This window comes from Acomys minous (assembly GCF_964271855.1).
Source record: "Acomys minous genome assembly, chromosome: 10".
NCBI classification, from domain to species: domain Eukaryota; kingdom Metazoa; phylum Chordata; class Mammalia; order Rodentia; family Muridae; genus Acomys; species Acomys minous.
The window spans coordinates 110,032,234-110,044,327 of NC_140491.1; the positions used below are offsets into that span (position 1 = coordinate 110,032,234).

The 12,094-nt window shown below is 41.7% G+C and overlaps 1 long non-coding RNA gene across 3 annotated transcripts in view; it reads left to right on the top strand.

The window, feature by feature from the left end:
- LOC311606638 overlaps nucleotides 1-12,094 on the top strand; it is a 168,900-nt gene that overhangs the window by 96,280 nt on the left and 60,526 nt on the right. For all 3 annotated transcript variants that reach the window (XR_014782378.1, XR_014782379.1, XR_014782380.1), the window contains one exon: nucleotides 3,912-4,054. This is a non-coding gene — a long non-coding RNA (uncharacterized lncRNA). The remainder of the gene's footprint in view (nucleotides 1-3,911; nucleotides 4,055-12,094) is intronic.

Below are 12,094 nucleotides of genomic sequence, written 5' to 3' on the forward strand. Positions count from 1 at the left end.
GCGGCTGACATTTTAAAATATGTCCTATTGTCCTTTTCTGTGCAGTAGACCAAGCATGGAGTGTTAACTCCTATGTCATTGTCACTGTACTATCAGACCAGATGGCTACTTCATCATAGAATCAAGAATTAGGAATAATTTATGTTCTTCCTTGCTCTAGAATGTGAAAATAGGAAGTGTTTGCTGCATGCATACGAGGAGGAACAGCTCAAAGCAGCAGACACAGCCTCTGTGGCGGGCATCGGCATTGGCTTTTTTTTTCTTTTTTTTTTTTTTTTTTTTTTTTTTTTGTCTGCGGAGCTGAGGTTCATTCCGAGGAACCCTGAACTCCAGGGCCACAGAGAAATTGTGGCAGCACACACGTGGATGCCTCGCCTGCAACCAAATGAAGCCCAGAGTGCCTCTCCGTCAAGGAGGGCAAGTTGCAGGGAAGCAGTCCTAAAATGGGAAAGATCATATCTAACCTTCCATTGTTTCAAGCTCAAGGATTTCTCCCTCCATGGGGGGTGTGGGGAGGGCGAAATGTTGGCTTGATGTTCAGAACAGTTGCTTTTGTGTCTGTGAGCATTAACTGTTAGAAACGGAAGAGCTATTCATCCTCGGCTTGCTGAAAAGAACAGTGGAATGTTCTCTTTATTGGTCTATAAATAAGCAGTGTCTGAACACACCCTTTATTGGGAGAAGAGCCACGGCAACTGATTACACACACCAACTGGCTCGTCAGGACCCCTTCATTTCATATTGCTGGAAGCGTGCAGACTGAGGCTTAGACAAAGGCTGGCCTCTCAACTCTCACAAGTGGCAAGCCCGAGGATCAACCACTACCCTCTAAGGGAAAGAAAAAAAAATGTGTGCAAAAACCATGAACATCTCTGTCAAGAGAAGCTAAAAGTGTCATTGAACACAACCTTAGAAGTGACCAATCCAGTGGCTGCTGGTTTCTATGTCATAAAATCATTTATGGCCAACAAAGTTCCGTGGGGGCATCTGGGCTTTGTCTGCATAATAACAAACCAACTGGCTAAGATGGTGAAACACAAACAAGAACGCGGTCCAAAAATTTCAGTTCGAATTCTGCAGGCCAGCAATCTGTTCGCATCAGGTTGTATATGCCAATTATTCATGGCCATTCGTTATTTAAATCTATTCAACTTCCTCACAAGTATTAGCTTTTTCGGGTGAAAGGCCGCGTGAAATAGGCAGCGGTAGCAGGCAATTTTGTTGTGTGGCAAAATTAAAAGGATGTCAGTGTGAACAGGAGAAGAGGCAAAACTTAGCAAATTGGAAACAACAAGAGGCATCTGGCAGTAACCAGGCTGCCTTTCCGAGGAAGGAATTCTCTCTGGTTGTTCTCTGTATGTGATGTGAGTCTCACGCTCATATTAATGATGATACTCCATCAATATCTTGGACTATTACCAGTGTCTCAGAGAAATTTTATTGGCTGCTGCAGTTCATTGAGAATTAATTGATATGACACACTTACTCTACATGAACTTGGGGGGAAAAAAAGTCTATCAAGTGAGTGATTTAATTCATTTTATGTTAATTATAAATTATGCCAGGAAACACCATTATGGATGGACTTGTTTCCAGCTCTCAGACTGCAATTGTGAGCAGTTTGTACCTCCGACAGGCTGCTTACTCTGACTTTGACTGACCGGCCAACACCTTCCGGAGAGAGGCATTCATCTGGCACTCTCAGCCCCTGTTAGCAATGTGGGGCCTGTTCTTAAGCAAATTAAGCCAGGAGGAGGCAGCAAGAGGGCCCACTTATCTTTATTTGTGACTTAGTCACATTATGAGAGACAGCCTCCACATTGTGCTATTTAAAAGTTTTTGTCCTCACTCTGTATATATTTAAATAATCTTCTCAGTGTTTTCTGAAATTGAAAAGGAAGGGGATGGCTGCTGCCAAGTCGAATGGAAAATAGAAGATTATTTTGGGAGGAGAGCACGTGAAGACTCGCTTGTGAAGGCGGCTTCCTGGAGGCGGTTCTTTTCATTTCCTGTGCTATCCCGCCTATGAGTAGGCTCTTGGATGCCCCTCTTGTCCCGCACGCGCTCACGCCGTTATTAAAAGAAGCCCGTCAGAACCGGGTAGTTGTTATTCAGGAGCGTAACTCACATCACACAGGATGGGGATGGCATTTCTTCCCACTCGTGCTGCTCCACTGGTTCTAATAGCAACCTGGAGCTCAATTTCCCCCTTAAGAACATTGCATTTCATGTGGAATGTCAATTATTAAAATGCAGTGTCCCGTGTCTTACTTCTCACTAGATGAATTCATTTGCAAAAACTTGCTAATTTATGCAAATGATCTTTAACCTGTAACTGCCTGGAATCTTTTTCGCTGTTTCTAGGTTTTGGGACCTTTTGAGCTAGATGAAGAAGGAAATCCATGACTGTGGAATCCGGCAGGTTGCAGTCATTGCATTGGGCATTGAGTAGTTACAAAAAAAAAAAAAAAAAGTAGCGCCACTACGAACAGATTCTTTTAAATGTGGTTTTAAGTGGAAGCCAACCAACAGCGAATACTGAAAAGAAAATCTAGAGATTAAATTAAAGATGGAATTAAGTGGAAAGACCTGATGCCCGTGTCTCCTGACACCCCTGAGTAATGTCAGAAGCTAATGACCTCTTCTCTTGGGTAAACTAGCTGGTTAATAATCCAAATAGGGGCTCTCAGCTGCTGATGGAGGCAGATAAGAAATAAGATAAGTATTATAGTGAATGCAATGCACAAAAGGACCCAAATATCAATTTAAATTTCTGGTCACTTACGTGAAAGACAAGGCAACTAAAAAGGGAACCAGTGGAAAAAGGGTTTGGAATAGGCTGAGGCAGGGGGATCAGGAGTTCAAGAACAGTCTGGACTACATGGTGAGATCCTATCCCAGGAGCTGTTGCTGGCAGATTACTGTGTGTTCACACATCTGCACACGTGTGCACTTGTGTACGCAGAAATCTGAGGGGCGCAGTAGTCCTGCCTGGCATATCTGCACTGTGTGCAAGTCTACACATACCTCTTATATAAAGTCTTGCAGCACCTCTCCGAGCTCTTGGGCTTTGTGCATAATTGCATATCACTGGCACTGTATCTTAACAGTTTGGAGAGCACACGATCTGGCAATTTTTGCCTCCACTGGCCTTCACTTACTGTCACATGGACGCTTCTTATGAGCAGGCTTGAAACAACTTTCTGCAAGCCTTGGAGTTGCTTTCCTTTCCTCTTTGGAGGTCAAGAGAAGGGATCTGATTCCTGGCCTGGGTCTAAAACCACAGGACACAGACCCATCATTTTTCCTCAGTATTCTTTATCCCAAAGACTTTCTGAAAGCCAGTTGTAGATTAGTTAGTTTAGCTGGAGAGAGCAAACCATGGGAAAAGGTGTGTGTGTGTGTGTGTGTGTGTGTGTGTGTGTGTGTGTGTGTGTGTGTGTCTGTCTGTCTGTCTGTCTGTCTGTCTGTTTGCACGTCAATGTATGAATGCAAGAAGGGGAAGATGGGCTCACTCTGGACCATCAATGGCAACTTGCCAGCACCTCTGCAAATTTCTACATCACTGATGAAACTCAGCTATCCTTGGTCACGGTTACCCTCTACTCACTGAGCAAGACCTCTGACTTACCTAGGTTTACACATACGTGGTTACAAGTCTACTAATCTGTTCTTCCAGTCACTGGAATTGTCCTTTTCCAAGTTGTATTGGTAGTTGCAAAGTCAGGGGAGAGGTGTCTGCGAATATTGGAATGGATTCTTTCAACTCTATGGTGGATTCCAATTAGAGAGGAAAAAGAGAATCTGCCTTGGGTAAAATGTGCAATTTACCACTTCAAGGTCCCTTCCAAATTCCAAATAACAACAAAGGAGGGCCTATTTAATCACTCACTTGCTCTCGTCTCTTTCAGAACCGTGTCTCTTTAAATCTACCGAGGAAGATATTCCTCCTGGCCCACAGGATGCCAAAATGACTCTATGATTTATTTATGCAGCGCTTGGCAGCCCATAGCCCAGATTGTGGCTGAAGCTGGATTTTATGAGCCTTCCCCTAGTGAGTATATTTTAAAATTATATTAAAAATATATTTTTTTTTTGCAAACCTCAGTTGTGTTTGGTCTCGCCTCAGGCCCTGACAACAGTGGTAAGAGGGCTAAGGAATTAATATCGCTAAGGACCTAGCTGGTGAGATTTTTACTGTGAGAGTTTAGAACAATTGTTAAGCTTTCAGTAGGAGAAGGAAAACAGTGCTATTCTGACTAAATGCTTTGGTGGTGAAGGAGACCTTTTCTATTTGTAACAATTTACCTGGTCATTCAACAATTATTCATGGTGTTTCTTACAATAACCTGGGACTTACCATCAGCACAAGGGATTGTGATGTAAAAAAAGACAAAAATAATAATAATCTCTCCTGAAACAGACATCTGTGAGGAGGAGAGACGACGGATGGATGGATGGTAAGCAGGTGAGTAAATACTGTCGGTAGACAGACATGCTCAAAATCACAAAAGCCCCAGGGGCCCAGCAACTAGACCTGCGATCTGTCACGAGGGAAGCTTGCTTTCATGGGCAGCTCCTCTAAGATTAGGTTAGAACACTAGAAAATCTGGGAAAAACAGTTTCCTAGACAATTTTAGTTTGGCAAAATGCAAGTCAAGAGGAAAGCACGTTTGTGAGGCTCAAGCAAGAAGGGTTTAGAACAAAACTCGGGAACTGAAGGTGCAGTGTGGTTCTGGACACAGCTTTGCAGCTCAGCGCTGTGCCGCAGCAAGAGGGCCGAGCTTATATAAGGCTACCGGAGAAGGGCGGGTCTTACCAATGAATGACAGAAAGTGACCCAATCGGCATGAGAGCCTGCCATCCTGGTTGGTCCTGACTGGTGGTGGTGGTTAACGTTTGTAGGCCACTATCGCTCTGCTTGTTTGCTTGTCTTGGTTTTTAGTACAATTCACACTTTTACACCATTTCTTTTCTATAGCAATTATGTAAAGTATTACAATTCTCATAGCAGATGAGCAATCATTTTAAAACGGTGAATTTGATCTCTTTATTAGATAGCCCTTTACTGTAAACTAACATGCAGATGCGTCACCATTTTAAAGGAGGCCACTTTTTTTTTTATATTAAAATCATGTTACTTCTCTTGTTAGTGGAAATTCTCTTATAGTCCATTATTTTCTTTTGAGTTTTGTTTGTTCGGTGTTTATTACTAAAGCTGAAGTCATGCCTTCAAAGTGTCAAAAAAACAAAACAAACAAACAACAAAAAAAACAAACATGGTTGGGTGTCGGGGAGGAGCCATTAAAATGCTTCCTCCTTTTCCAGAGAGCCCGAGTTAGATTCCCAACATCCACATCAGGTAGCTCATAATTGCTTGTAACTCTGGCTCCAGGGAGCGCCTACACCGCTGGCCTCTGCAGGGACCGGCACACATGCATGCATGCATACACACACGGAGACATGCTCAGGCACCCAGCAGATTGCGTGAAGCTGGGGTTTGCTGAGCAGTCAGTACAGGACGACTCAAGTCCAAAGACGCATTCTGGTTCTAATTGATGACGCAAAGAAATAAATCTGACTTCATTCATACCAACAAGCGAAGCTCAACAGAAGCCGGGTATTGAGTCTAGATCAGAGGAGCTGAGTGTCCTTTTTGGTTTTGTTAAAATTGTAACCATGGACAAATGCCGCCATTTTTAACCATCTTTGGAACTCTGTGGAAGCTCCGTTAGCCATGAAACAAAACCTTCATCACTCAACTCATACTCACTTAAATCATCTTATTAACCCTGTGAAATAAACAAAGACCTATTTTCAAAGCCTAAAACTTCAGGGGGAAAAATTTACACATAGAAAAAGAGGTAATTATTACCATGTAATCTGAGTGCCAAAATATTTTTACTTGATTTATTGGGTGCTGGCAATGTATAAGGATATCATATGAAAAATGAAATAGATAATTCCTGCCTACTGAGCATCCAGTCATAATTCAGGGAGAACCGGAAACACTGAGGTTAGTGTAATTAATAATTATTATGAGTAAATTTTTGAGTGGCAGTCCTGTTCTTGAGATTTTATTTATTTATTTATTTATTTACTTATATGTGTATGAATGTTTGCCTGAATGTGTCTATATATACTACATCCATCCATATATTGTCCTCATAAGCCAGAAGAGGGCACTGGATTCCTTGGGACTGGAGTTGTAGGTGTTTGTGAGCAGCCATGTGGTTGCTGGGTATTGACGCCCAGGTCCTTTGGAAAGGAACCCAGCGACCTTAACTGCTGAGCCATCTCTCCAGCCACCAGTGAGAGCTCATCTTTTTAAAAGGCAGTGTTATTGGGTTAAAGCTGACACTTAATGGTAGAGCATTTGCCCAACATATTCAAGACCTCTGGGTTCAATTCCCAGTACAAAAGTAAATTCGCACAAAAATCACATAACTTCTCTACAGTGAACTCAAGGGCCAAGCCTTTTAAAAAGTGAGATTGCCTTGTGGAAAAAAAGTATGTACATGTTCCAGTGAAGGCCCGTAAGCGCGCACGTAAATGAGAATTATAGTCATTTTGTGATCTGAAAGTGCTCTGATGGGAAGGGTCAACTTTACTGGTGTCCTGTCGGACAGGTCCACAGCTAGGATTTTTGTTGGTCTGTTAGGAGAGCTTCACTATAAAGAAAAACATTCTGGAAGACGTGGGAGGACTTTCTCACTCTAGTCTAGGCAGGGAGCTAGTGCTTCCGAGACGGATTCTGGGCTCCGTGGATGCTGTGAAGCACACCCTGAGACTGTGATGGCAGCCTTATCTGCCTCCCAGAAGCCAGCTCCCCAACTCACTTTGTGCCTGGGTCTCCAGGGACACCATTTTCTTCTTTTCCTCTTTAAAAAAAAAAAAAAAAAAATATATATATATATATATATATATATATATATATATATATATATTCTTTGAGAGTTTCATACAATTGCATAATGGTGTTTTAGAGGGTCCTTCTTGCTCCTACTGTCCTGTCTTATCCTCCTTTGCTTCCACTGACACCTCTTCCCAGTAAGGCCCTCCTACTTTCGTGTCTTTTGTGTAGGTGCCTGAGAGAGTATTTACCGACCTGGGAAGTTAGCAAAAGCTTCTCTCACCTAGAGTTAAACCTCTTAGGATGTTTCCCCCTCCCTTTGGGACCACACTGAATCATTCATATCCCTCTTCTATGTGATGGCTAATTTCTTGGGTCAGTATAGAGACTTCTAAGTCAACTTTCTGCTGAGGCTTGGCGTTCTCAGGAGGTCAGACCATAGAATTAACGGGAATATCTACTGTGGGGGAATCAAATTTACAGAGTTTTGCGTGAAGCTGGGCAGTCATTGTGTTGTTTGAGGCCCAGTTTCCTTATTTGAGACCGGGGATGATACTGTCTATAGGACATAGTAAGCTGTAAATGAAGGGACAGCACGTAGCTCACAGCCCTGCCTTGCAAATGTGTCTCCATCTCATACATCACTCCAAGTCACAAATATGCAGAGTTGGTTTTATGACCCAGTTTCATCTGACTGCATATTTTATCTAAAATTTCCGAACACGTCGCTAGTATTATGAAGCCACCCTCTAGTGCTGTCTTTGAATTTCTTTTTTCTTTTTATTTATTTATTTTTCTTCAAGACGGGGGTCTTACTAAGAAGCACAGGTTGACCACAAATTACCAATCCTTTTCACCTCAGTATGCCCAGTGCTGCCATCTTTGGTGCTTTAAGGCTTTTGTCTAAATGGAAAGGCACAAGCTAATATTAATCTCCCTTGGCTGGGCTGAAGTCAAACCCACTCACCTTATACATTCATACAAAACATGGCATAATGGAGGGTGGGGCCTCCATGTATTATCCTCCAAAGTGAGATTAATATCCACTTAGTAGTTCAGACTTCATTAAGATCATTGACATGCTAAAGCTACAATTCAAAAAGTGAAAACTTTTTCGCTAATGCTTGCTGTCTTCTAATGCTAATACTACCAAAAATAATCAAATTCCTTTAATCAATTCAATATTAGTTATTATTCATCTGGGGTTACATTGTCACGTTCACAGAGATAATGGTTTGCTTCCATTTAATTAAGACAACATCAGCCGGGCAGCCGGGCACAGTGGGACATACCTATAATCCCAGCACTTGGGAGGCAGAGGCAGGTGGATCCCTGTGAATTCGAGGCCAGCCTGGTCTACAAAGCGAGTCCAGGACAGCCAAGGATATGCAGAGAACCCCATCTTGAAAAACATAATAAAATATAATAATAATAATAATAATAATAATAATAATAATAATAACAACGACGACAACGATGACAATGATGATAATAATAATAATGATAAAATTAATAATGATGATAATAATAATAATGATGATGATGATAATAATGATAAAATTAATAATGATGATGATGGTAATAATAGTAATGATGATGATAATAATAATGATGATGATGATAATGATAATAATATAAAGATGGTGATGATGGTGATGATGGTGATGATGGTGATGATGATGATGATGATGATGATGATGATGATAATGATAATAATATAAAGATGGTGATGATGGTGATGATGATGGTGATGATGATGATGATGATGATGATGGCAGCATCTGAGAAGCAGGAGGCTGAGTAGACTCGGCGACTCCTGTTGCGGTCTCCTTTCCCATCAGCTATCTAGCCGGGATCGGTGTTGTACTTCAAGAGTTATACAATGGAAGAGGGAGAAGTTATAGGTAATCCCCTCTTCCAAACTAGCTTGAAATAAAAATTAAATGGGCCTTGAGCGTTTGTGAATTGCAGTGTTTCATTGGGCCCATGGAACACTAAGTGGGGCTCAGAAACAGGGTGTTAATTCAGGCCTAATCATTTAATGCCTGTCTGTTATGTGCCGTATTTATTGCCCTCCTGGATGTTTTCTATGGCCTGATAAAGAGAGTGATTCTCTGAAGCTCAGTCAGGGACCGTTTTATTTATATCGTTAGTTAGTCCAATAAAAGCACCGGCTTCAGATTCCTGCTGTTATTTTCTGTTTTGTAGCCCTGTCGTTAACTATGAAAATGCTGATAGCACACTCATGGTCTGCGCTGGGGTTGCTTTGTGCTTGAGTCGGGGCTTGTAAGGAGTGAGGAAGGTCAGGACTAAACCGACTGTAGAAAAGTCAAGTACGGGGTAACTAGGAGGCAAGTCCGGTTTCCGCAGCGGACAGGAGCTGTCCGTTACTGTGTGTTCTTGTGGTGAAAACTGGACGGTTATTTTTTAAGAGTAAACCCAGGCCCTGTGAAGCTGTAAGTCTGGCTGGGGACAAGAGCCAAATTCATTGACATCAAACCTCACCTCGACTCTCCACAGACGTATCTGTAGGGTTGTTTAGGTCCATGGAGCAAAGGGGAAGCAATGAAACCCAAAAGCATCCAAGAATCACATGTCAAGCCTCTTTTTTAATTTTCAAAGTTTTGACCGCATAGTTTTATTAACTTTCCCAAGTCTCTAAAGTATTAGAGAGAGTTCCTGAATAAGGAAGCAAAGATGGGAAGCAGATTTATAGCGGTCACTCGAATTAATCCGATGACAATCGGAACATAACACAGGTACATTAGTGTGACGCTGCGTAATTGCTAGTTCTTCCGCTGGAGTTAATGTGTAGCTATCCATGTAATAACAGATATTATTTCATAGCAGATACGCAATTAGCTCATCTCTTTGGTGTGTAGCGCATACATGAAGCAAATCATTATTGTTGTTTTAACACAAAGAGGTGAGAATGTTTTAAGAGTTGACAGACCTTTATGTCATCAGCCTGTCTCAAGCTCACATTTAGCAAAAGAAAATGAAAAATATAAACAGATAGTGGCTTCTATACTTTCCCTAACATTTAGATATTTGAAGAGACTAACACAATAGGGTTATCTTTAGGAATTTGAAATTGCACCAGCAAAATTTCTCAGACATATATCCATCAATAACTCTAAGTTCACCCTCCACTGAAAGATAAGAAATGTATTCATTTTAATAGCAAAGATTTGCCAACTACTTCCTATAGAAGAAAGACAACCAATGACTCAGCTCAGGCTTTCAAATACTTCATAGAACCCAGTGATTGAGGAAACCCAATCTGCTGCAGTCTGGCAGGAAAATGTGGCTAAAATGCCCACAATACCAAAAGCTACCTGCACTAATTAAATGAACGATCTGTCTCGTAATCCTAAATGCAGAGAGAAGGTAGCTTTGTGTTGTAGAAGAGGTGTGGGAAGATCGCATACATAGAAACATCATTTATGAACCACCTGCCTTATACCGCCACGGTTGGCCTTCAAGACAGTCATAGGCACTTTCATCATACCAAGGTGATAAATATAAATGTGATAAATAAAAATGAGTATCAAAAAGCTCATGTGATTGGTCTCTGGAAAATGGTAGTGTCAGGTCTTCGGTCTTCTCATCCCTAAAGCAGTACAAGTCTGTGAAATCGAGAAAAGCTTTATAAATGAATGGCAGAGGACTTCATTAAGGTCCCTGTTCATTTGAGTGTGTGTGTGTGTGTGTGTGTGTGTGTGTGTGTGTGTGTGTGTGTTGTGTGATCCGCTAGTGTCAAATCGTTAATGTTGAATTAAAAGGAAATAGGATAATTTTTAAAAGTTGAAAGGAAATTTGGGAGCATGTAAGGGATCTGTAGAAAATAGTAAGGACATTAGAGGGGAGAGGACCAGCAGGGGAAGACGACGTCATTATGTGGTCTTTCATGAAGATTTCCTGGTGGTTTTCAAGAAAGAGCAGCTGTGGTTGGCAAAGGATATGCTTTGAGCCCAGAACGATGGTCCAAGCTCGAGGAGGGAGCTTACAGTGCTCAGGAGAGCAAATGACCCAAGGATTGACTGCATCCCTGTTAATTAGGAAAACTATTTTTCAGTGTCCCAAACCATTCAAATGAGCCGGCCTCAGCTGCCCTCCCGTCTTAACTCAACTTGGCTTTCAACATCAACGAGAGGCAAAATTAAGTTTTTTATGTAGAAACCTAGGGTAGGACCTCATTCCTATCTGGTGTTCATTACATTTTACTTATGATGTTGATGGAAATATTATCCTACTCAAGCAAAAAATAATTCCCATCAATATCTAGCCTTTTTTTTCAAATATCAATATCCTTGATAAAATATGGTTTATAGAGTTATTTAACATGTTGTATTTTCAATGTGCCAAAACAGATCAAATGAATACTAAATTTGGGGGCAGTATAGTGTTTTTGTTTGCTTTATCAGCCACATAAAACATGGCATACAGTAATATGAATGAAGAACCACAGTTTGAACTGACATTGGATTTTTTGTTATAGAGAATTTTATTAAAACTTTGTATTTGCCAAGGGTTATAATATTAATTAATTTGACAATGGAGATTTAAGATAAGTAAGTTGTATTTTTCCTATATATTTTTGGGCTAAATGTCAAGCTAAGTTAAATAATCTTGGCTGAGTAAACAGAATGAGCGGGCTCGGTAACACTGCAGGACCCTGGTTTTCTTATCTGGAAAACGGGCACAGTGTAATGTGGTACTGCCTGCACAGAGAAACCCGGAAGATGCTTGTCACTGCCGAAACGAATTCCCAACCCCTTTCGTGCCCCCTGACCCTCTGCAGCACCTAGCATTTTCTCCGGGTCTTTTGGCATTGCGTTACGTTTTCCTTTTGCCCATGTTTCAAATTACCTGTCCTGAGTTCCAACTCACTGTGCTTGGTGGGCCCCACTTAAATGAAGCTGACGCCCGCGGCACCATCTGATAGCGAGTGAACGAAGAGCTTGTTTGCATTCTAACAGGGTTTAAGCGGTTCGCTCTAAACCATGAAAATGGTATTAATTTTCATTTCCTCGACTGGCTAGAGAGACAGGTTCTGGCGGCGGGGGGGGGGGGGGGGAGGAGGGGAGGTGGGGGAGGGGAGCCAAAGTCATGCCTAAACATAGGCTGACTCTGGGTAGGGTCTGGCTTTCTGATGGTCCCTGGGTGGCTCCATCTAGCAGCTGATACAGATCCCAGCTCTGCCCATCACACCCTGCAGCTTCTTTCCCATGCAGTACG